Here is a 25,954-nt window from a genome sequence, read left to right as displayed (position 1 = left end):
AGTCTGCAAAATGGCGGGTATCGAGCTGGTAATGGCTGATAATAGCTGTAATGGCTACCTTCTTCTCGTGCACCTGTTTTTTTATAGACAACAGTTCAAATCCAGTAGGGTCTTCCATTGGAGGGTTCATAGGTTAGCTTCAAATTGTCCAATCAAAAACGACAGTTCTCAAGCTTTTACTTAAGCATACATTATCCTTGGAGATGGGTACGCAAGTTGCAACATTGTATACCAATTAGCTCACTTTCAGAGCTTCCATTGTCCGCACCTGCAAATCGACCTTGGAGTAAAGAGAAAATATGCCAGGCTGGCACGAAACCTTAAGATAAGCATGTGAACGGTTTCTGTGGAAAAGTACAGCTTCAAGCAAAAATACACGTTTATTAGCACGGTGGAAAAATACGAGCATCTAAACCGTGAGACCAGGCAACTAGGCCAAAGCCTCCGCTAAAGTAATGCTAAGCTAAAACATTTCAAGCAAGCAAATCATAGCACACGTTTACGATTATGTCGGATTAGTGCAATTCTAATACATCACGTTATATAAAGCACGCTTATAAATGTTGGCAAACTACTCTGAGGGCACATTTTGTCCCCGTACATTCTTTATTAGTTCGGTTAAAGTCACACATGATTATTTCACACTACGTTTAAGCTCTAATAAATGTAAAACCTTCATTTTCTGCTTCATCAGTTCTGACATCTCCGTATGACATTAGGTCAGAGGGAGCTGAACTAATATTGATGTTGTAGATTAATGCTTAGAGAGTTACCACTGTAATACGCTTACTATTTCTGTGTTCCGATTTGCTGAAATCCAAATTTTATTTGCTCACCCCATGAACAAACTGCACTTTCAATAGTAATCTATGAGAAGATTTCCTATATAAACCCTTGCATTTGGTGGTGAGCCAGCTCTCTAATGACGACTTTCCCATGCTGCTAAGGATGCTGTCTGATTTCTTACTGATTTTGCTGCACATTTGAGACTTAGAGTTTCCTTTGGTTTTGTAATTTGTCTGTACTGATGTCCTTTATGTCATTTGACTTCCTATGATACCTATCAATATCTGCATTTAAATATTTGGTATTGTACTTTGTAGGTTTGTAATAAATACTTTAGAATTCTTCATTATGCCCTATAACTCACTTTTTGAGTCAATCTTTCTTTAATTGATTGTATTCTTGAAATGCTAATTTGCACCATATTTTGCACCATATTTTGGAATGCCAAGCCTCATGAAATTGAGGTGGAACACCATCTGGATCCCCCTTCCTGTAGGCATGCTGTTGAAATGTCTTTTGGGGGGTAGGAATTTAGGGAACCCACAAAACTTTGGCAGCAGAAGATGGTTACGAGATAAGGGCTGCTTTTATAGTTTTTTTTTTGCCTTGACCCTAGACTGGTTTTCTGTCTATATTCTCAAGTCTACACCTTTGGATTATTTGCTTAGTTCCAGACACTGCAGCTGTTGTTCCTGAGCAAAGGATTGTGAGTATTAGTAGAGTGGAATGCTTCTTAAAACTGCAAGTGCTCAATGTACTAGTGATGCATTGTGGAATGTGTAGTTGAGAGTGTGGATTATGTTGAGTGACGGATTGGTATGCAGCACGTGTAATTTTTGTTTATAGACATTGATTCTTGGTTCAATTAGTAGTTTGATTACTGTGATTTTGATGTATTTCTTTTATTTGTGTCAAAAAGGATTTTTTTTATTATTTGTTGATTTGGTAATCAGATTCTCGGATATACAGAGGACAAGAAATTCACAGAGGAATTACAAAATAGATTTGAGTGAAGCAGACATCAAATAAATGGGTCTGGTTTCTTTATGAGCTCACATTAAAGAGTTAGTTGAGTGTCCTAGAGATTGGAGAGATTTGAATAAATGCAAAGAGAAATGGAAAAAGAAAATAATACTAAAAAGAAAAATGTTGAGCTAAGAAACAAAGTGAAGGTGATTATGAGTGATTCAGAATCAGAAACAGTGGCAGAGTTTTTGTTTAAGGAAAGTGCATGGAGGGAATTATGTACATGTGCCTTGGTCTTGAGATGATCTCTATACCTTTACAACAAATGTTCCAAAACTGAGAGAGGAACCTCACATGTGGTACAAAGAGGTTCATAGATTGGTGCCAATTTTGAAGATGCCTTGGATTAATTTGGATATATTTTTTGAGATTGTTGTTCCTACTGGTTTGTGGGCGATGCTGTTTGGCCGACTGACGATTCATCTAGGGTTCCACCCTATAATGCACCAGCAGAGGTGAATTACTGAAAAATATGGAGCAGTGATAGAGTATCTGAAACAGAGAGTGTCAGAGAAGAAAGTAAACTGGACAAGGATAATGAGTGCTATTCAAGAGCTGAATGATTTAGTGTGTGCTTACTATGAAGTCTTAGCAGATTTATAGTAAATATAACAGAGTTGAAGAGACTGAGAAAGAAGGTGTCAGGGGATTAATTTCAGCTTTCGCTTTGGGTTTGCATCTGGAGTTTAGTTCTCATATTCAGCTGAGTGTGAAATTTTGACAGACTGAGAGTATTAACGAGATTTGAAAATATGCCAAATACTATAGTGATTGGTTTGTCACAAAGTAAAAAAAACTATTAAGAAAAGTTTGATGGTTGTGCAGACAAAAGAGATTCAGAAAAACAATAGAACTCAGATGTTGATTTCTGTTTCAGATTTCATGCAGCCTGAAAACTCAGGAATAAATGGGATGCAGGGAATGTACGGTGCAGAATGTGAAATTAAATGATGCAGACTCGAGTAAGAGCAAATGTGAATAATTCTGAAGTGAATGCAAATATACATTTTCTGAAGACGAGCACTGCTTGTCATTTCTGTGTTAAAATTGGACACTGAAAATGCAAGTGTACACAGAAACTGGATCGAATCCAGAATGATTTTGTTCCTCAGATGGAATGAAATACAAATCAGATACAAATTTGGTTTGTGTCCCCAGACCAACTGACTCCTATACAGAATGTGCTAAATCAAGGGCAACTCCATACAAATATTCCCACAACTCCTGTGTTGAAGCAAAACATGCACATTAAAATGCAATACAATCTAGGATGCCAACAGAATCAATTGACTCTAAGCAGTGATTTTCCTCAGTTCTCATTACAGACAAATTCACAATGACAGTGCCCGAGTGGGGAGGAGAATTGCTTGCTTGGTGCAGTCCTAGAGGTAAACCAGAGTAGCCCATATGTAGATGGTGCGGTGAATGGACACCCTGTATCATTCTTGATCAATACTGGTGCTACCCACGCTACAGTTCATTCTGTGGAGGATCCACACCTACCAGGTCAACCCCAATGCTGTTTATATCAGAATTAGGCAGTACAAATGTTCAAAACATATGACGTAAAAAAGACTATCATAGTAAAAATTATCTAACAAGGTATTCAATGGGAGGTGCTTGGTAGTCTTTGCAACTCTCCTTTGATGTGCATTGAAAAAAAAAGAGAGGTAAGTGAAGGATAGTGCAGGACTTTCAAAAGATAAAAAAAATTGTTATTTCATGTTGGCCAGTGGTACCAAATCCTGCGGTGATATTGTTTCAGATTCCTTCGGATGGAGAATGGCATACAGTCATTAACTTATGTTAAGCATTTTTTTATTCCTCTGCATGAGGATAATAAATATCTTTTTGCATTTTGGTTTCAAAATGAAGTCATTATTGGGTGTTGAATTGCACAGGGTGTGCAGGTGTGCAGATTTTAAAGAAAGATTTTGAAAATTTGCATCTGCCATGTAAATCAGTCTTGGTTTAATACATTGATGATTTGTGGTGACATAAAAGACAAAAGGAGACAGTAAACTAGATACAATTGCACAGGCCCATCTTGCTGACAATGGACATGAGGTCTCTCCCACAAAAATGCAGTACTGTAAAAGAGAAGTGATTTATCTTGGTCAACAGATTGAAAAGGGGGCAAGGAAAATCTCAAAAGAATGTGGGCCATATTTATACTTTTTGACGCAAAACTGCGCTAACGCAGTTTTGCGTCAAAAGAATATGCGCCGGCTAACGCCATTCTGAAGCGCCATGCGGGCGCCGTATTTATTCAATGGCGTTAGCCGGCGGAGCTGCCTTGAGTGCGTGAAAAAAAATGACGTACACCAGGCAGCGCCGGCGTAGGGGAAAATGGAGCTTGGGCGGCAAAAAATGGGGCAAGTCAGGCTGAGGCAAAATTTTCGCCTCAACCCGATTTGCGCCATTTTTTTTTACTCCCAACCCCCATTGAAATGACTCCTGTCTTAGCAAAGACAGGAGTCATGCCCCCTTGCCCAATGGCCATGCCCAGGGGACTTATGTCCCCTGGGCATGGTCATTGGGCATAGTGGCATGTAGGGGGGCACAAATCAGGCCCCCCTATGCCACAAAAAAAAAAAGAAAATATTACTTACCTGAACTTACCTTATGTTCCCTGGGATGGGTCCCTCCATCCTTAGGCGTCCTCCTGGGGTGGGCAAGGGTGACAGGGGGTGTCCCTGGGGGCATGGGAGGGCACCTCTGGGCTCCTTCCGAGCCCACAGGTCCCTTAACGCCTGCCCTGACCAGGCGCTAAAAACGACGCAAAAGCGGCTGGACGTCATTTTTTTTGACCCGTGATTTTTGCCCGGGAGTGTAAATACGGCGCACATGCCTCAGAGTCAATTTTTTAGACGGGAACGCCTACCTTGCATATCATTAACGCAAAGTAGGTGTTCACGCTAAAAAGTGACGCAAACTCCATGGACTTTGGCGCTAGACGCGTCTAACGCCAGAGTATAAATATGGAGTTAGTTTTGCGTCAAATTTGCGTAAAAGAAAAACAATGCAAATCCGGCGCAAACGGAGTATAAATATGCCCCCTGTGTTTCTTCAATCCTGAAGATGAGTCCTCCAACCTCCCAGAGGAAGGTGGGCATGTTTCTGAGAATAATTGGCTGCTGTCATCAGTGGATTCCAAACTTTTCTCTGACTGTGAAGCCTTTAATAAGGCTAACTAGCAATATCATTAAGAATCTGGTACCATCTGATGATGAATGCATGAAGGTCTTCAGGGAATTAAGATGATCTCGGAATGTCTGATTATGATAAGGATTTCTTCCTTTTTTGTCATGAGAGGAGTGGGTGGTCACTTTCAATACTTACCCAAAACACTGAGGGGTAATGAGGCCTTTTGCTTCCTTTTTATGCTGTGTTGGATCCAGCAGATGGGGTTCTTCCTGGTTGTCTGAAGGTGGTTACTGCTGCTTGCCTTGCAATTGAGCAAAGTGAAGGAATTCTAATGGGTCATATACTCATTGTATTTGTCCATCATGCAATTGAAATTTTGCTGACTTACCAGAACTCAGCACATGACAAACAGCTCCCTCACACCATATGCGCAGATAAAATTAGCGGCTTAAAACATTCAGATCAGAGGTGCAATTTCTTAAACCCTGCAAAGTTGCTTCCTGTTTCAGACAGCAAGGAAGATTGAGATGATGATGAAGATCCAGTCCATGACTGTGTTAATGTGACAGCATTGTGTAGCAAGACAAGACAAAATATCAAAGATGTTCCTATTGAAATGGCTGAAGTTACCTTGTTTGTACATAGTTCTTGTTTGAGAGACCATCAAGGAGCATTAATATCTCCTTATGCAGTTTGTTCCATTTCTGAAATCATTAAAGCATCATACATGTCTGATGTACCTTCAGCACAAGTTGCAGAGTTGATTGCTCTGACAAGAGCTTCCTGCCAAGCAGATAAATTGAGTGTGAAGATTAATACAGACAGCTGGTATGGTCTTGAAATGGTAGGTAATTGTAGGCGGATACGGTCACAAAGTGGTTTATGATATCCTTTGGTGCTCCTGTCAGGAATGGTTCCTTTATTCTTGGGGATCAATACCATAACCTGGAGAGATAACAACAGTCAAATGTATAGCCCACAAGGCTGGATATGACATAGTCATGATGGGTAACATGTATGCAGACCAAGTGGCAAAATACTGTGCCCTTGAAAATGCAACTGTGAAATGTAATGAACACATCACAGTGCATGAACCTGAACAGAGTGTGAGTACTTGTGAAAATGCAAATTATGTAAATAATTGTTGAATCCAACACAGGTCACATTGAGTGAATTGAGAGACCTCAGGAGGAAGTACCAGAGGATGGGAACAAAAAATGGAAATTGACAGGTTTCAAAAAATACTTTAATGATTTATGGATCACTCCTGACCACCAGTGTGTATGACCAGGTGCCATGTTGTATCCATTGGTCTGTTATTTGCATCGCCATACCCATGTGGGAGGGGATGACCTTCCCAGAACTTTAAGAAAGTACTGGCATAATACAAAATTCAGAGGTGTGGCAGAAGATTTGTGTCAGAGGTGTATTACCTGTCAGAAATATAATCAGGGGAAGAAGGCATTGGTGGCCATGAATAACATAGACAAATCAGAAAGTTCATTTACTAGACTTCAAGCAAACTCGGTAGAAATGCATGTTTGTAATGGGCTTAATATGTACTTGTAGTTGTTTGCTTATTCTCGAACTGGGTGGAAGTTTATCAAGCTCGGAGATGTGACAGCATGATAGTTGCCAAACACTTGTTGACAGAATCAGTTCAGAGATTTGTCCTATCAACCTCTATTAAGACGGATTAAGGAACTCATTTTAAAAAGGATATCCTGAAACTACTATGTACTACTGTTCAGGCTGAGTAGAATATTTACTGTAGGTATTGTTCTTAATCATCTTGAATTGTGGAGAAAATTAATGTTACTCAAAGATAAGCTTGCTAAATTATGTGCCTCCACAAATCTCAAGTGGCCTGAGGCTCTTCCTCTTGTTCTCATGAGTGTTAGAAGTACTCCAGATCAAAATACTGCTCTCCCACCCCTTATGTTTTAATGGGCAAAGCTACGAAGATTGCCCATATACATTCAGCAACATTTGTCTCAATAATTTATGACATTGTATTAGATTACTGCAAAGGTGTGGCTAATGTGATGAAATCTTTCTCTCATCAGCTGAATTTGGCAACAACTCAGACAAAAGAACCTATGCCAACTGCTACAACCAGGAGACTGTGAAAATGCAGTCTTAGTCACAAGCATGACTTGATGTGGCCCCTTTTCATGAGTTCAAGGCAGCTTTTGCAGGCATGCTTCTTAACCAGGACCCAGTCTGCTTTAAAGTGTGCTAGATTCCCACAGCGGATCTACAAAGCTCACACAAAATAAATGTAGACAGCAGATGAAGAAGTGGTGACAGCAAGCACTGATTCACAGACATGAGCTCAAGATTGCAGTGTAGATCAAGAGAAGAGAGAAGCTGGAGTGAATCTTGAAATGAGTGAAGTTGATACCGGTGAGAGTGATGCTGAACACCCTGCTGAAGGCACCAGTAGGCAGTTTCAATTATTCTAGAACCAGAGTGAAGATCTGCTACAAAGTCACAGGCAGAAGCAAGAAGCAGTCTCTGATCCAGCTGATGAAAAGTTCCAGCTGAGAATATCAGTTTTGAGAACCCCCAAGGGAGAGAAGCAATACACAGTGAGTCAACATGCTGATACAAGTAGAAGCTTGACTGTTAGTCAAGAAGACTCATCAGTAATCACAAGGAAGAAATAAAAAGTCAAGAGAGTGCTTCAAGGAGTCAAGTGGTCTAAGGCCCAAGGCAGTGAAGTGATCCTGCAAGATAAGGCACTGGGAGGATAAAAGATCAGAATCAATCAGAGAAGAAGCAGAGTTAATTGAAATTAATTCAGAGAACAGTGGTAGTGAATCCCCTGTTGCTAAAAGAGCTACTAGAAAGATAATCCCAAACAGAAAGTATACTTCCCTTGAATGGGCACATGTGGCATCTGTGTCTAAAGAAGAACCAGATACAGTAGTCTACAGTCCAATAAACCATTGCCAATTATTATTTTTAAATGACCTAGAAGGAGAACCACCATGAATGTTTGCAAATCCTGATAATGGTGACATTTTTCAAACTACAATTTTTTACTTTGCAAATTATCTAGATGAAAACAATTGAGTCTTGAGTTTATGAACTGAGCAACATAAAAAAAGAACTTTGAAGTCTCATTGTATGTTTGATTGTTCAAAAAAAGAAGAAAATAAGATTCATTATTGTTTTGAAAAAAATGAAAGTGATTTCCTGAAGATTGATTTTGAGCCCTGATTTGCATTAAGTATGTTTTCAATCTCAGTAGAAATGGTACACCGGCGATACTGCAGGTTTTTAGCATGATTTCACTAGTAATGACACTAATAGCTTTGATTGGCCTAATGGTGTGCCTAATTTCTTGGAGTGGATATTTCCACACCGGTTGAATTGACTAAAGTACTGAATTAATTTGAACATAACACACTGACACATAGGGAAAGATTGGTTAGAGTTGTAAGGATAACATCTATGCAAATCTGTGGACTTGATAGGGGTTAGGTATTGCATGGTGTGTGTTTTTCTCTCTCTTTTGCCTGTGAAGGTTCTACCACCCTTTGCCTCTGATTCCAGGCAGCCTTTTAGGTAATGTTTTTGTTAGTATTTTAATAAGTAATAGTTTATTTCCCATACTTGTCGGATGTGTCTCTGAAGATACTGAAATTTGGTTACCTCTAGTAAATATTTGAATACAGTTGCACAAACAAACATTAATGCTATAAAGTCTAAAGGGAAATGTGTGTGTGTGCAGTTTGAGTAAAGAAAGCATGAGTTTGTTAAGGAATTTGAGGGCAGAGTGAAGTTTTTGAAATGTTGGCAGAATGAGAGGGAAATTAGAGAAAATAAACGACTAAAGTGCTACTTAGAACATCACATTTGCACCTAAGGTGGAGAATGGAGCATGAGAGAAAGGTTGAATTGTGTATGGTGTGTCACAAACATACAGGAGCTAAGTCAATTGAGTTTTCCAGTAAGAGTGAGCTTGAAAGATGTTATGTTGTTAGTGGTGAGTTTCTGGTTGGTGAAGAACCAATACTTAGAATAATTAATTATGTGTGTCGTAAAACAGCTGATTTAAACTGTTCTCATAGTTGGGTAAGTTCTTGCTATCTTTATGTGTTATTCCCAAAGGTTAACCATGTGAATGAGATGAATGATGCTGTTGCTTTGAAGAGAGTGAAAAGTGGTTTTAGGGAAATAGTACTAGACGTATTTGGGGTATGATTCCACCTATTTGTGTGGCAATGAATGATATGAAAATCAGAAGATTATCTAGCTTGCCTCTAATTGCTGGTGTAATGACACAAATAAATAATTAACTAATTCCTATGAGCGCAATGTACCAGACTGTAGCCTTGACTGAAGCACAGGGTGAGAAAGAATGCAGTGTTGGAGAATACAGTGCTGAACTAAGCTAAACAGTGTGATAGAAAGAATAAAACAAGACCGTAAAACTGGTTATTGTAAAATAACATGCGAGGCAAAATAAAATGTGTCTAGGGCAAAGTGCACAGAGGCCTAATATGTTAACCTAACGTGCATAAAGCTATACTAAAAATGGCTACACTACAAGAGAGTGCGGCACCTTCCTTCCGGATAACAATAAACTTTAGGGGCATATGTCGCTAATCTATTATTTCTTGTGAAGTCAAGGCTTTTAAAGAGTATGAGTTAATGGAAACTGTGGATTCCTGGGTCAGTGAGAATGGAAAGGGTTTTAGAAAGGTTGGGGAGTAGTTTGATAGCTTGGGTGGCGAATGTTTAGGGTTATAATAACACCTCTGATCATTATGTAAATTTGTGCAATTGTTCAATTCCTCTTGTTCATTTTTTCTGAATTAATATTCTTAAAATGTGGGTGTAAGGAATAAAGGTCTTCATCTAAAAGGAGGAGGATTGGACTGGAAGATGCCAGAGATCAAGTATATAATTAACTGAAGATGTTGGAAGAATTTAAAAAATGAGCAAAAAGTGATGGAAGTTTGTAGAGGTTTTTGTGCATTTTATATTACTGTATTTGTGCATTATTAACACTGCAGAATATGGATCTACACTAAATTGACATGTGTACACTTACATGATGTTACTACCTTTAAAAAAAAATTATGACATGTTAAAGTGCATTTTCTTGGCGTGTTCAAAATGGATATTGCATTCACTGTTTATGATTTCTGCTGCACACAGTCAATGAAAGTCCTGCTTATTTATTGATTTCCTATTGACACTGTTCTTCTGTTTACACACAGTATTCCATCCATTCATAATAGTTCTCTGTTGTTTTTGTAATTGTTTGTTCTGACATCTCTAGGTGACATTAGGTCAGAGGGCGGCAGTTATTTCTGTGCTCTGGTTTGCTGAAATTGTATTTTTTGTTTGCTCCCACCATGAGGAAGCTGCAATTTCAATACCAGTTTATTATTTCTGTGTTCTGAATGTCTGAAATTGTACTTCTTTTGCACACACCATGATGAATTTGCACTTTCAACAATAGCCAATGAGAAGATTTCCTAGAAAACCCTTGGATTTGGGGGTCAGCCAGATCTCCTATTAGGACTTTCGCATACGTGTATGGATACTGTTTGATTTCTTACTGAATGTGCTGCACATTTGAGTCTTAGCATTTCCTTTGATTTTGTAATTTTTCTGTACTGATGGCCTTTATGGCAATTGATATCCATTGCAAGCTAGCAATTTCTGCATTTGTTTATTCTGTATTTTGCTTTGGACTTTTGTAATAACTCCTTTCAATTTATTCATTCAGCCCTAGAACTAACTTATTGAGTCAGTCCTTTTTTAATTGATTGCATTTTTGATATGCTAATTTGCACCTTACCTTGGGACACATTGTCTTATGAAATTTAACACCATCCCGATCCACGCACTAGTGAGAGTGCCGTTGAGGTCTTTTGGGGTGCAGGAATTTAGGGGTACTCATACTCACAATAGTCTTGGTCATTTGTCTTCCTCATGTTCCCCACCACACCTTACAACTTTAAATCCTGCAGAGCAGGTTTTTGACCTTTTTACAAGTGACCGGGTACATTGAGATGCCCATATAAAAACATTCACATACATATAGCAGTTACAAGTTGTGCACTGTTTATTGTGCCAGATAATTACCAAGTGTCATAAGATCACTTCCTTTATTATATTTCAGCAGGTCAAACCTGATTTCTGAACACCTCGGTGTCCAATTTTTATTTTCAGTGATAACATCCTACAGATCTACTGATAATCAGGCTCATTGTCTTCCTGACAGGCAACCTTTTTGATGGCCATCATGACATTTTTCTTACCTAACCTGCTCAATCCTTTTTATCAACAAAGGTCCCTTTTATTTGTTTCCAGTTCTCATCCTTTAGTTCAATTCAAGTTCCAACCTTTTCTCAGAATCTCCAAACACTTGTACTTCTCCTGATCTTCTAGGTTTTGCAATTTCATCATTTCAGATCTGTTGGTTTGTAGAGATGCCATTTGCTTAGCTTTTTTGTACTGCAATGTATTTCATTCTCTATATCTTAGATATTATGTAGGGACGATTTTCAGGAAGTGACCAACCGCCTGAAAGTCTCTGTACAGTTTCCAATGTAAAATTGCTCAGGACAGCATCCTTTTCTACAGTATCCTTTGGCCCTCTTTTATGAAATCCCTGCATTTTTGCAGCATATTGTTTTTATTCCAGAAGTCCAGTAACCTCAATGTTGTTTCTCCTAGACATACTTTCAAAATCATTGTTCTTCCGTTTGTGGGTATGTGTCCCCCTGCTAAGAGTCCGCTAGGTCTCCTTGTCTTGTACATTGACTTAACTTTGACTCCAAAAATCCTGGTCTTATGATCTTATTTCCATTAATGTTTCATGTCTAATAGCAGAAATCATGTTTCTGTATTGCTTCCGAGACTGTGATTGACTGAGGAGAATTTGTTTTCTAATTTTGTATTAACTCCATTATCTTCTTACATCTTCTCCTACATCCTTTCCCTTTCAAAGTGTTTTCCAATTTTGTCATGAGTTGATCGCAGAAATGTGTCTCATGTCAGTAACTGTGTTGTCACAGGCTGTCAGTGGAGTAACAAAAAATAATTCCACCGGTAAAAAGCATCGAGTGTCCTCTAACTGTTCACTTAGGCCTTCAGTTCACAACTATACACTGGCTGTGTGACAGGTTATACCCACTGAGCGTTTGGAAGCCCCCACGTCACAGTGGCTGCCATAAGTATAACACAGATGAAAGTTTTTTTGCCTGCCAAACTTTTATCCTCTCTTCCTTTGTGGCCCGGCTGTTTGGTGTTCAGTTGAGTACTGCTGGAATACCTTTTTCTCTTCCAGGTGTCTCCTCTCACTCTCAGGAAATGGTTGAAGGCTAGACATGTTAGGGTCTTCTCAATATCTTGCCAGATTTTTCTGTTCTCCAGCAATTCTTGCTGTGTTCCTCTGAAAGCTATACAGCTGTGCATTATTAGTTGTTTTCTGACAGTTTTCTGTATTGTGTGGCATCTTTCATTATTTTGAAAAGATTCTCTTTTGATTCAAACCTATGAGCAGGTGGTAAATGTAAGACAATTAGTCATCAGAATACAGATTTTGACCTGATTGATCCAGATCTCCATGGATATTCCCTATTCCAGGGGCTGAAACTCAAAATTGTGATGTGATACCTGCTGTGATAGTTAATTCCCACAGTTTACCACCAACTCATAATTGTGCCCCATGAGTCACTTGATACAGTATCCCTGGGTCATACTGTTCCTACCGATTTCATGTGTCCCAGTGTTACTGCACCACAAATGCTGGGTGTTGAAACACAGGGCTCGATATTAGAAGGTGCGTTTCTACACTCTGTAAAATCATTGTGGACTCCAGAGCACATGCTGCAGGTACTGACTGAGGCCAGCCCACTCTAAACCCTTTCTTTACTGAGGGGGCAGGACAAGAAATGCTCCTCCCCACATTAGGAGACCTGCCCTGACACCTGATAACCCTCCTGACCATTGAACTCTGCACAGGGCAAACCACTCTCTGTTACGAACAAGAGGCAAATGGAAGCAGAAAAGTCCTTCCAATCAGGAATAATCATGTGGAAAGTGGTGGGTCGTAATATTTGCCCTGAACTATAGTGAACTAGCAAAACAAGTGAGCCGTACCTCTTCTAGGAGGCTTTGGAGTGAGTCTCCCCTTGAGAATGCTTTAAAAAACATGCGTCAAATAGTGTAATTTAAAACACAATATTCACATACACTTTCTGTAAAGCAAGAGTCTCTGATAGGGCTCTCATTACTATTCAAGTGCTTTCATGGTGTGCAAGCTAATAATACTTGACGCTTCCAGGGGAAGTGACCCTATTTTATTTCACAATGTGTGAGGAGTACCCTCAAATGCAAAAAAAATAATACCTTTATTCTGCCAGGGCCAGGGCCAGCATTTTGAAATGGGGTTTCCCTATGTGCCAAGTTCAGTCCATATAACATATGTGACTCTTGTCAAAAATTACCTCAAGTAAGTTAGGGGCACCATTTTGTCATGGTTGCCCCCTCCCATATGCCATGGTTGTCTTCCTTTATGCCAAGAATAAACTCTGATGTGTCAGTATGTTGCCACTGGCGGCCCCTACGCCAAGAATTTCCTGCAGTATGCCAACACCAGCATTTTGCCATGGTGGTCCTCTGTACCAAGTGCTAACTCTAGTTTTCCAGAACTAGGTATTACCTCTAATATGACAGTGCCAGTATTTTGTCACAGGTGTCTTCAATAAGCCTCTGCCAGCATTTTGCTATGGGGGTCTCTATAAGCCAAAAATTACCTTTGAAATGCCAATGCTAAACTCACTGGTTCAATCTCTTGCACTTAATCAGTCTTACTCATTCTCCTTCTCTTACTCATTTTCACTCATTATCACTCAGTTTAACTCTAACTCACTCATACTCACTTGCACTCAATCTTACTCTCATACAATAATTTTGGCTTCATCATCATCATAAACATCATTATTCGGCTGAGATCAGCCATTGAAGCTTACAAAACACATACAAGAATAAAGGCAATAAATAACAGTTAAAATACAGAATTAAAACACTAAAAATGAGTATGAAAAGATAAATACAGGCCAGGTTAAAAAGGTTCAAGCACCAATTAACACAGTGTGTATGCTAATCAGGGAGCATAGACGTTCTTGCACGCATTGCAGCTAATTTTGACTTATTCTCACTTACTCTGTCACTCATTCTCACTTAGTCACTCACAATCACTCATTTGCACTAACTCTGTAACATTCCCTCACACTTAGTCATATTCATTCATTCTGACTTTCTCACTTGTAGCCACTCTTACTCTCACTCATTGATTCTCACTCACTCTAAGCCACTCATGCTTACTTATTGACACTCAGTTTCACTCTTTCCCATCACTACCTGTCACTCTCACTCACAAATACACATGCTCACATATGCAGGCCCGCTTAGGAACATAATTTCCCTCACAAAACACATTCTCACCTCCTAATGTGCATAGAAAATAAATTTAAAAGCATTTTCTTTGCCTGTAGCTCATCTACCAGCGAAGGTCATTTTGCATCTCCTCTTGCTCAGTTTTTTGTTAAGCTAATAGTAAATAACTGTTAAACCTATCAGCCTCATGGTGGTCTTCCCCCAAATGTTTTCCTTCACCCCTTCTGTTTTGCTGAATTTATTTTAATTGGCCTTAGGACTCTGTGCACTTTACCACTACTGACCAATGCTAAAGTGCTTGTGTTCACTCCATAAAAAATTGTACATTTGGCTCACATTTAATAGGCATATTTAATTTATTTATAAGTCCTAGTAAAGTGGTATACTATACACGCAGGGCTGGTAAATTAAATGCTATCCGTTGGCCTACAGCACCTATTGTGCCACCCGCTTATGGAGCCCTTTAACCAATTTGTCGCCAAGGACGTAATGGTTACGTCCATGGCTGCGCCCATGTGGAGCCATGGACGTCACCATTATGTCCTGGGACCGGCCCTCGGGGGAAGTGCTTGAGCTCCCCCCGAGGGCCACCCCCCCAGGCCAGGGCTAAAAGGGGAATCCCTTCCCCTTCCACCCCTGCCCCCCCATGATGTCAGCGCGCGATCGCGCGCTGACATCAAAGGGTGAAAGACGCGCTGGAAGCCATTTGCTTCCAGCGCGTCTAAGAAGAAGGTGAGTTTTTCACCTCCGTGCGGGGGGGGGGGATGCCTCTGAAAGAGGCATTGAGGGAAAGGAAAGGGTTTTCCTTTCCCTCGATGCCTCTTCGAGCATTCCTGCTGCCGGATCGCAATGCGATCGGGCAGCAGGAATGCCCACTAGACACCAGGGATTTGTGTGTGTGTGTTTTTAGTGTGGGGGAGCGACCCCTTGGGCAAGGGTCACTCCCCTTAGGGGGCCAATGCATTTTTCGTCGTTTCTGCCCCCCCTTGGGGGCAGATTGGCCTTATTTTTAGGCCGATCTGCCCCCAAGGGGGACAGAAAGCCACTAGACACCAGGGATTTTATTGTTGTTGTTTTTTTTGTGTTGGGGGGCGGCCCCTTGGGCAAGGGTCGCCCCCAGGGGCCCAAATGTATTATTGGGCAGTTCTGCCCCCCCTGGGGGCAGATAGGCCTATTTTTTTTTAGGCCTTTCTGCCCCCACGGGGGGCAGAATCCCAATAGCGCCAGGGATACTATATGTGTGTATGTGTGCTTTGTGTGGGGGGGTGGCCCCTTGGGCAATGATCGCTCCCCCTGGGGGGGCAATGTATTTATTGCTGTTTCTGCCCCCCCTTGGGGGCATATTGGGGGCAGATTGGCCTTATTTTTAGGCCTCTAGACACCAGGGATTTTATTGTTGGTTTTTTTTTTTGTGTTGGGGGGCGGCCCCTTGGGCAAGGGTCGCCCCCAGGGGCCCATATGTATTATTGGGTAGTTCTGCCCCCCTTGGGGGCAGATAGGCCTATTTTTTTTAGGCCTTTCTGCCCCCAAGCGAGGCAGAATCCCCATAGCGCCAGGAATACTATATGTGTGTGTGTGTGCTTTGTGTGGGGGTGTGGCCCCCTGGGCAAGGGTCGCTCCCCTTGGGGGGCCAATGTATTTAGCGCCGTTTCTGCCCACCTTGGGGGCAGATTGGCCTTATTTTTAGGCCGATCTTCTCCCAAAGGGGGCAGAAAGCCACCAGACACCAGGGATTTTATTGTTGTTTTTTATTTTTTTGTGTTGGGGGGCGGCCCCTTGGACAAGGGTCTGCCCCATGGGCACAAATGCATTATTGGGCAGTTCTGCACCCCTTGGGGGCAGATAGGCCAATTTTCTTCCTTGGGGGCAGAATCCCCATAGCACCAGGGATAATGTATGTGTGTGCGTGTGCTTTGTGTGGGGGGTGACCCCTTGGGTAAGGGTCGCCCCCAAAGGGGGCAATGTAATCTGGGCGATTTCTGCCCCCCCCTTGGGGGCAGATTGGCCTATTTTTTGTAGGCCCTTCTGTCCCCCGGGGGTGCGGGGCAGAAACCATGAAGATGCCAGGGATTTTTTTTTCTTTCTTTTGTTTTTTTTTGTGTTGGGGGTGCCCCCTTGGGCAAGGGCGCCCCCAAGGGCCTAAAAGCACTATTGGACAGTTCTGCCTCCCCTTGGGGGCAGATCGGCCTATTTTTTTTTTTTTTTAGGCCCATCTGCCCCCAAGGGGGCAGAATCCACTTAGCGCCTGGGATCATGTGTGTGCTTTGTGTGGGGGGGTTGGCCCCTTGGGCAAGGGTCGCCCCCAAAGGGGGCAATATATTCTATGGCATTTCTGCCCCCCTTGGGGGCAGATTGGCCTATTTTTTTTAGGCCCATCTTCCCTCAAGCAGAGAACACTAGTCACGAGGGAAAATGTAAAAATGGTTGGTGGCGGGGTGTTTGTCAACTGGCGAATTATTTGCTTTTATGATAATAACAGTTTTTCTCGTTTTTGTTCTAGTTCAAAGCTTTTGCTGACTTTGCTGTGGCTTGTTGCAGTTTTGGCAGTAGTTGTCCTGCGGTTTGCGTAGTTGCATGTTTTAGGTAAGTAAATAAATTGACTCCAAGTGAGTATTGTTGCCATGCATGAATGACATGTTTGAAGGTGGTGTACTGAATGCAGGATTGTGTGTGAAATTGTCCTTAGATTTACGCACAATGATTACTGTGTTGTCTTATATCTAATTTGCTTTTTTTGTTTCTCTTTTTAGTGGGATATCATTGGTGATTGCTGTGGCTGTGCAGAGTAGTAGCTGGTAAGTCAAGCTTTTTCAGGCAAGTGAGCAGTATAGTTTTTGAGTTTATAACTCTCAGTGATAAAGCTACACGTTGTTACTTATCTTACACAGTGCTGGTTGTTGGTGGTGTATTTGTCCAGTTAATTTTTGTAGGAAGGATCATGGCTAGCCATAGGATGACCGCTCAGAAGGTTGTTACTGTGCTTTTTGAGTCATCTTCTGACCATGAATATGAGACTGACTCTGCATCTGAGGCAGAGGAGGAAGTGCAAGATTCTGGAAGGGAATTTTCTGTCAGAGAGGAATCATCTGATGATGAAGCCACTCTCAGTGCTGATGAAGGGCCTGTTTTAGAGGAGGACAATGATGTGCCGATGGTGCAGGAGCCAGCGGCTGAAAGGCTTCCCATTGGAAGACCTGACACGTGGGTTGCACCAAACATGGAGCAGCCACAGTTGCCTGCGTTTACTGGTTTTCCAGGGTGTCGAGTTAATACGGAAAACTTTTTGCCCGTCAACTTTTTTGAGTTGTTTATGGACAATATATTTTTGGAAGAGATTGTTGAGCAGACCAATTTGTATGCAGAGCAGTTTTTGAGGGACAACGCTGCCAGACCTAGGCCGCACTCTAGAGCTAGCCGGTGGATTCCCACAAATCTGGAAGAGTTGAAAAAGTTCTTGGGTTTAACTTTTTTGATGGGGCTGATAAGGAAGCCATCGCTGTCTTCAGATTGCTCTACTAGTCCCTTGATGGCAACTGCTATATTTCCTGCCATCATGAGTCGTAACCGGTATGAGCTTCTTCTTCGGATGTTGCATTTTGTAGATAATGCTTTAGCCTTGCCACGAGATCATCCTGATTCTGACCGTCTTTTTAAGATTAGACCTGTCCTTGATCATTTGGTAGATCGGTTTTCAGAGATCTATGTTCCAGGCAAAGAAATATCTGTAGATGAGTCTTTAGTCCTGTTCAAGGGTTGTTTGGTTTTTAGGCAGTACATTCCTAGCAAGACGGCACGGTATGGAATTAAATTGTATATGCTGTCTGAAAGTAGTACAAGATATGTTTATAATTTCCGGGTCTACACTGGTAAGGATTCCAATATTGACCCCCCTGGTTGTCCACCTACTTTCGGAGTTAGTTAGAAAATTGTGTGGGAACTTGGTAGACGACTGTTTAACAAAGGTCACCATTTATATGTAGATAACTTCTACACTGGAGTTCAGTTGTTCAAAGAGTTGTTCAGAGTGGACACTGTTGCTTGTGGCACAATCCTCTCTAATCGGAAAGGCTATCCAAGAGAGCTTGTCTGTAAAAAACTTGAGAAGGGACAGTGCAGTGCCTTGCGGAATGATGAGCTGCTAGCTCTGAAATTTGTAGACAAGAGGGATGTATACATGCTAAGTACCATCCATGAAGAGAGTACTTCACCTGTGGCTGTTTGGGGTCAGGTTGCCGAAGTGCGCAAATTTGTGTGCATCTTAGACTATAATAAGCACATGGGTGGTGTTGATAGAGTAGATCAGAGGTTGGAACCTTACACTGCTGCTCGTAAGTCTTATGTTTGGTATAAGAAATTAGCGGTTCACTTGTTCCACTTGGCAACTTTTAATGCTTTTGTTGTGTTCAAGGATAGTTCTCCAGAGTCAAGGATGACATTTGTGAAATTTCAGGAGTCTATCATAGCTAGCCTTGTTGTGCTGGAACAGGCAAGAGTTCCTAGAGAAGCAGTGGTGGAGGATGTGGCTAGATTGAAAGATCGTCACTTTGCTGAGCACATTCCTCCCACGGCCAAAAAAAACTTTCCTGCTAAGAGATGTAGAGTCTGTGCTCGAAGAGGTATCAGGAAGGAGACTAGGATGTACTGCCCTGATTGTCCTTGAAAGCCTGAGCGGTGTGTGGGTGGCTGTTTCAGGAGCTACCACACACAGAAGAATTATTGGGAAATTCCGTGAGCGTAAACTGCTGTTTTATATTTTTGTATGTTCAGTTTCACGGTTGGCATTAGTCATGTATTGAGTTAGAGCTTTTGTGTTTGTAGTTTTGTACTTATTTATGATTAGTGGTTTCTTTGTTGTTTAAAAAAAAAAAAAAGGGATGGTATGTGTGAGGTGGCGCTTGGCTGGCGGTGTGTGTGGGGTGGCGTTTGGTTGGCGGTGTGCGTGGGGTGGCGCTTGGTTGGCGGTGTGCGTGGGGTGGCGCTTGGCTGGCGGTGTGTGTGGGGTGGCGCTTGGCTGGCGGTGTGTGTGGGGTGGCGCCTGGCTGGCGGTGTGTGTGGGGTGGTGCTTGGCTGGGGTGTGTGTGGGGTGGCGCTTGGCTGGCAGTGTGTGTGGGGTGGCGCTTGGCTGGTGGTGTGCGTGGGGTGGCGCTTGGCTGGCGGTGCCAGCCAAACGCCAGTCCACACACATCAGTTGGTGTGATTGCTGTATCAGGCATGTGGGCGTATGAAAGTGATGGGCCCTTGAGTGGCGCTGTCTGTCGATGCAAGTGTTGTAATGTGCTGGGTCCGTGGCTGGCGGTGTGAATGGTCTTGTGCATGTCATGTATGAAAGGTGTGTGAATGGACTGTAAAGCGGTTGGTGCCTTGCCGTGGCTTTACAGCTCACGAGCTGTGAGTCATTGGTTCAGTTTTTGGGCCTTTCAGTTATTAACAGTGCATTTCACTTTTGTGAAATCTCTTGTTAATAAAATTTGATCTGCTGAATCATCACTCACCCTCGTGCCAAATCCAACCAGTATGTGTGGTTAAAAATGACAAAACCTGCTCCGCTGTAATCAGGCGTCGCAGCACACTTGTGACACGCTAGGTGTCTCAGGTGGGACCCCGATGATGAAGCATGCCACCAACTTGATTGGTGGGTGAGGGATCTTTTTCACATAGCCTAAGTGCGTTTCTTTTCACAATTTTAGTGTTTGGCACATCACAGACTTATGTGGACACATCAAAATGATATATTACAAAACTACCTGTGTTTGGGGGGGGGGAGGCACCTATGTTTTTTGTCCTGGGTGCGGCCTTCATCTAGGGAAACCCACCAAACCCAGAAATTTTTTAAAACTAGACACCCCAAGGAGTCCAGGGAGGTGTGGCTTGTGTGGATCCCCCAATATTTCTTACCCAGACTCCTCTGCAAACCTCAAAATGTGCTTAAAAAAGCATATTTTCCTGACTTTTCTTTGTACGATCACCGCTCCAGCACAAAATTCCTACTCCCCAGAGTTCCCCTCAGTCTCCCAAGTAAAATGACACCTCACTTGTGTGGGTCCCCAAAGCAGAGTCAGCCTAGAGATGTATAAAAGAAGAATATGTGCTTATCAACTCGATGTGCTATCCCCTCAATCTCTACAAATTTTGGCCTTTTTCTGTTGAAGGCACCTGGCCCACCCACACAAGTGAGGTATCATTTTCATCGGGAGACTTGGGGGAACGCTGGGTGGAAGGAAATTTGTGGCTCCTCTCAGTTTCCAGAACTTTCTGTCACCGAAATGTGAGGAAAAAGTGTTTTTTTAGCCAAATTTTGAGGTTTGCAAAGGATTCTGGGTAACAGAACCTGGTGAGAGCCCCACAAGTCACCCCATCTTGGATTCCCCTAGGTCTCTAGTTTTAAAAAATGCGCAGGTTTGGTAGGTTTGCCTAGGTGGTGGCTGAGCTAGAGGCCAAAATCCACAGCTGGGCACTTTGCAAAAAACAGCTCTGTTTTCTTTGGGAAAATGTGATGTGTCCACGTTTTGTTTTGGGGCATATCCTGTCTCGGGCCCTAGTCCTATCCACACAATTGAGGTACCATTTTTATCGGGAGACTTGGGGGAACGCTGGGTGGAAGGAAATTTGTGGCCCCTCACGGATTCCAGAACTTTCTGTCACCGAAATTACAGGAAAAAGTGTTTTTTTGGCCAAATTGTGAGGTTTGCAAAGGATTCTGGGTAACAGAACCTGGTCAGAGCCCCACAAGTCACCCCATCTTGGATTCTCCTAGGTGTCTAGTTTTCAAAAATGTGCAGGTTTGCTAGGTTTCCCCAGGTGCCGGCTGAGCTAGAGGCCAAAATCCACAGCTAGGCACTTTGTAAAAAACACCTCTGTTTTCTTTCTGAAAATGTGATGTGTCCACGTCGTGTTTTGGGGCATATCCTGTCGCGGGCGCTAGGCCTACCCACGCAAGTGAGGTACCATTTGTATCGGGAGACTTGGGGGAACGCTGGGTGGAAGGAAATTTGTGGCTCCTCTCAGATTCCAGAACTTTCTGTCACCGAAATGACAGGAAAAAGTGTTTTTTTGGCCAAATTTTGAGGTTTGCAAAGGATTCTGGGTAACAGAACCTAGTCAGAGCCCCACAAGTCACCCCATCTTGGATTCCCCTAGGTGTCTAGTTTTCAAAAATGCGCCGGTTTGCTAGGTTTCCCCAGGTGCCGGCTGAGCTAGAGGCCAAAATCCACAGCTAGGCACTTTGTAAAAAACAGCTCTGTTTTCTTTCTGAAAATGTGATGTGTCCACGTCGTGTTTTGGGGCATATCCTGTCGCGGGCGCTAGGCCTACCCACACAAGTGAGGTACCATTTTTATCGGGAGACTTGGGGGAACGCTGGGTGGAAGGAAATTTGTGGCTCCTCTCAGATTCCAGAACTTTCTGTCACCGAAATGACAGGAAAAAGGTTTTTTTGGGCCAAATTTTGAGGTTTGCAAAGGATTCTGGGTAACAGAACCTGGTGAGAGCCCCACAAGTCACCCCATCTTGGATTCCCCTAGGTCTCTAGTTTTCAAAAATGCGCAGGTTTGGTAGGTTTCCCTAGGTGGTGGCTGAGCTAGAGGCCAAAATCCACAGGAAGGCACTTTGCAAAAAACAGGTCTGTTTTCTTTGGGAAAATGTGATGTGTCCACGTTTTGTTTTGGGGCATATCCTGTCACGGGCTCTAGGCCTACCCACACAATTGAGGTACCATTTTTATTGGGATACTTGGGGGAACGCTGGGTGGAAGGAAATTTGTGGCTCCTCTCAGATTCCAGAACTTTCTGTCACCGAAATGACAGGAAAAAGTGTTTTTTGGGCCAACTTTTGAGGTTTGCACATGATTCTGGGTAACAGAACCTGGTCAGAGCCCCACAAGTCACCCCATCTTGGATTCTCCTAGGTGTCTAGTTTTTAAAAATGTGCAGGTTTGCTAGGTTTCCCCAGGTGCCGGCTGAGTTAGAGGCCAAAATCCACAGCTAGGCACTTTGTAAAAAACAGCTCTGTTTTCTTTCTGAAAATGTGATGTGTCCACGTCGTGTTTTGGGGCATATCCTGTCACGGGTGCTAGGCCTACCCACGCAAGTGAGGTACCATTTGTATCTGGAGACTTGGGGGAACGCTGGGTGGAAGGAAATTTGTGGCTCCTTTCAGATTCCAGAACTTTCTGTCACCGAAATGACAGGAAAAAGTGTTTTTTTAGCCAAATTTTGAGGTTTGCAAAGGATTCTGGGTAACACAACCTGGTCCGAGCCCCACAAGTCACCCCATCTTGGATTCCCCTAGGTGTCTAGTTTTAAAAAATGCACAGGTTTGCTAGGTTTCCCTAGGTGCCGGCTGAGCTAGAGACCAAAATCCACAGCTAGGCACTTTGTAAAAAACAGCTCTGTTTTCTTTCTGAAAATGTGATGTGTCCACGTCGTGTTTTGGGGCATATCCTGTCACGGGCGCTAGGCCTACCCACACAAGTGAGGTACCATTTTTATCGGGAGACTTGCGGGAACGCTGGGTGGAAGGAAATTTGTGGCTCCTCTCAGATTCCAGAACTTTCTGTCACCGAAATGACAGGAAAAAGTGTTTTTTTAGCCAAATTTTGAGGTTTGCAAAGGATTCTGGGTAACACAACCTGGTCCGAGCCCCACAAGTCACCCCATCTTGGATTCCCCTAGGTGTCTAGTTTTAAAAAATGCACAGGTTTGCTAGGTTTCCTCAGGTGCCGGCTGAGCTAGAGGCCAAAATTCACAGCTAGGCACTTTGTAAAAAACAGCTCTGTTTTGTTTCTGAAAATGTGATGTGTCCACGTTGTGTTTTGGGGCATATCCTGTCGCGGGCGCTAGGCCTACCCATGCAAGTGAGGTACCATTTTTATCGGGAGACTTGGGGGAACACAGAATAGCAAAACAAGTGTTATTGTCCCTTGTCTTTCTCTAAATTTTTTCCTTCCAAATGTAAGACAGTGTGTAAAAAAGACGTCTATTTGAGAAATGCCCTCTAAGTCACTTGCTAGTATGGGGACCCCAGAATTCAGAGATGTGCAAATAACCACTGCTTCTCAACACCTTATATTGTAGCCTTTTTGGAAATACAAAGGTTTTCTTGATACCTATTTTTCACTTTTTATATTTCAGCAAATGAATTACTGTATACCCGGTATAGAATGAAAACCCATTGCAAGGTGCAGCTCATTTATTGGCTCTGGGTACCTAGGGTTCTTGATTAACCTACAAGCCCTATATATCCCCGCAACCAGAAGAGTCCAGCTGACGTAACGGTATATTGCTTTAAAAAAACTGACATTGCAGGAAAAAGTTACAGAGTAAAACGTGGAGAAAAATGGCTGTTTTTTTCACCTCAATTTCAATATTTTTTTATTTCAGCTGTTGTTTTCTGTAGGAAACCCTTGTAGGATCTACACAAATGACCCCTTTCTGAATTCAGAATTTTGTCTACTTTTCAGAAATGTTTAGCTGTCTGGGATCCAGCATTGGTTTCACAAACATTTCTGTCACTAACTAGAAGGAGGCTGAAAGCGCAAAAAATAGTAAAAATGGGGTATGTCCCAGTAAAATGCCAAAATTGTGTTGAAAAATTGGGTTTTCTGATTCAAGTCTGCTTGTTCCTGAAAGCTGAGAAGATGGTGATTTTAGCACCGCAAACCCTTTGTTGATGCCATTTTCAGGGGGAAAACCACAAGCCTTCTTCTGCAGCCCTTTTTTCCCATTTAAAAAAAAAAAAAAAAAAATTCACTATATTTTGGCTAATTTCTTGGTCTCCTGCAAGGGAACCCACAAAGTCTGGGTACCTCTAGAATGTTGGAAAAAAAGGACGCAAATTTGGCGCGGGTAGCTTATGTGGACAAAAAGTTATGAGGGCCTAAGCGCAAACTGCCCCAAATAGCCGAAAAAAGGCTTGGCACCTGAGGGGGAAAAGGCCTGGCAGCGAAGGGGTTAAAACATGTCTCAGGCCTGCCTTTGGAGCCTGTGTGCAGTTTTAAACTGACAATTCAACTTGGCAAAAAACACTTTTGTCAAGCCTAAAACACAGTTTTTAATACAGATAAGTCACTCCTAGGTTAGGCTTTAAACATCCCATAGGGCAGACTGCATTGTAGTTAAAACGTTGGGCATGTGCTTTTATGTTTTACGTGTCCTAGTACTGGAAGAGAACTCACAAATTTACTTTTCACTTCTGTGAGGTCTACCTCTTCTATAAAATAATACAGGGTTACCTTTTTAAGTTTATGAAGTGATAACATGCATTTAAGAACAGGTAGAAATAGCATGTTTGGTATCCAAACAATTCTGATTTACAGCCCTCTATAATGGTAAAGTTGGATTATAAATTAATATTCTGAAAATGCCACTATTAGAAAGTTGCCATGTTTTTGTCCTAACCATCTGCTGCTTGCAGCCTGTAGCCTGTATTGTGACTGGCAGTTGGCCTTTGTGCACTCCTCCCAGACAGTCACACAAAGGGGGGCTTGGTGCTGGCTGGATGGGCTATCCTGGAAGGGTGGAAGGGGCAGAGCTGGGAGCAGTCTCACTTACATTTCAAATGAGATGCCTCAGCACACACACAAAGACCTGGATACTAGCCTTTTGTGACTACACACCTAGTGGAGTCTGGGCAGGGAGGCAGAATATCCCTGGATGATCTTTGGGGGAAAAGGGTAGAAGTTTCTTCCACTTCAAATCTGGCGCAAGATATAAAAATAGGACCCTCACACCAATTCTTCAATTCACTTCTGGACCTGCAGAAGACTCTCAGAGGACTGCCCTGCTACCTGTGGCCTGCTATGTACTTCAGGGGACTGCCCTGCTGCTCCAACAGGACTGCCCTGCTGCCTGAAGACTGTCTGTGTCCTCAGAGGACTGCCCTGCTGCTTGAGACCTGCTTTTCTACCTAAAACCAGGACCACCACAGTGACTCCCAGGGCTAGTTTTCTGGTCTCTTGTTCAGAGCTAAAGGACCATAAAAAGCTCTTTTAAAGTGCACCTTGAACCAGCCGGAAGAGAATCCTGACTCTCTAAGTGATGCAAAGAACATTTTCTGCCAAAAAGTGCTCTGACAACTGAGAGGAGACCTAGACTTACCTGCTCACAAACGCATCAGAGATGCACCACCGTTCAACCTGATTTCGGAGTAGCTCCTCCTTTGTTTTTCTCCGCAGCAGCAAATCCTATCCAGTGGCTGTTTGTCGGAAGGGTATCCGACCTCGTAGAGCCCTGGTCGGCTTCAGTCTGCAGCTTCCTCTGCTGGAGATTTTCGACTTCCAAAAAAGAAACCGCCGGCTGCCTTCCCCTACTGCACTTTACCTTCTTGAATATATTTCTTTGAAATTTCTTCTAAGTCCAAAGGTAAGTCGAGACAGGTCGCAATCCACTTCTTGTATCTGAACCACACTCTATCTCGTTTGGCATAACTTTTGATTTTGCCACAGTCTTACATGGGTAGATGTCTGCGGTTGGGGCTTTGATCTTTTAGGCACTAGATTGCCCTAAAGCCTTTTCAGATTCATAATGCTGGTTCTATCGATTAGATTTTTGTTGTTTTGGTGTCAAATAAT

General features: G+C 42.6%; 1 protein-coding gene across 1 annotated transcript in view; it reads right to left on the bottom strand.

Moving 5' to 3' along the window:
• Positions 1-25,954, bottom strand: part of LOC138297073 (kinesin-like protein KIF28) — a 783,037-nt gene that overhangs the window by 557,806 nt on the left and 199,277 nt on the right. The gene's annotated exons all lie outside the window — the stretch shown is intronic.

This window comes from Pleurodeles waltl, chromosome 5 (genome assembly GCF_031143425.1).
Source record: "Pleurodeles waltl isolate 20211129_DDA chromosome 5, aPleWal1.hap1.20221129, whole genome shotgun sequence".
Lineage (NCBI taxonomy): Eukaryota > Metazoa > Chordata > Amphibia > Caudata > Salamandridae > Pleurodeles > Pleurodeles waltl.
The sequence above is the reverse complement of the archived record's forward strand: the minus strand, read 5'-3'. Positions and strand labels throughout refer to the sequence as shown.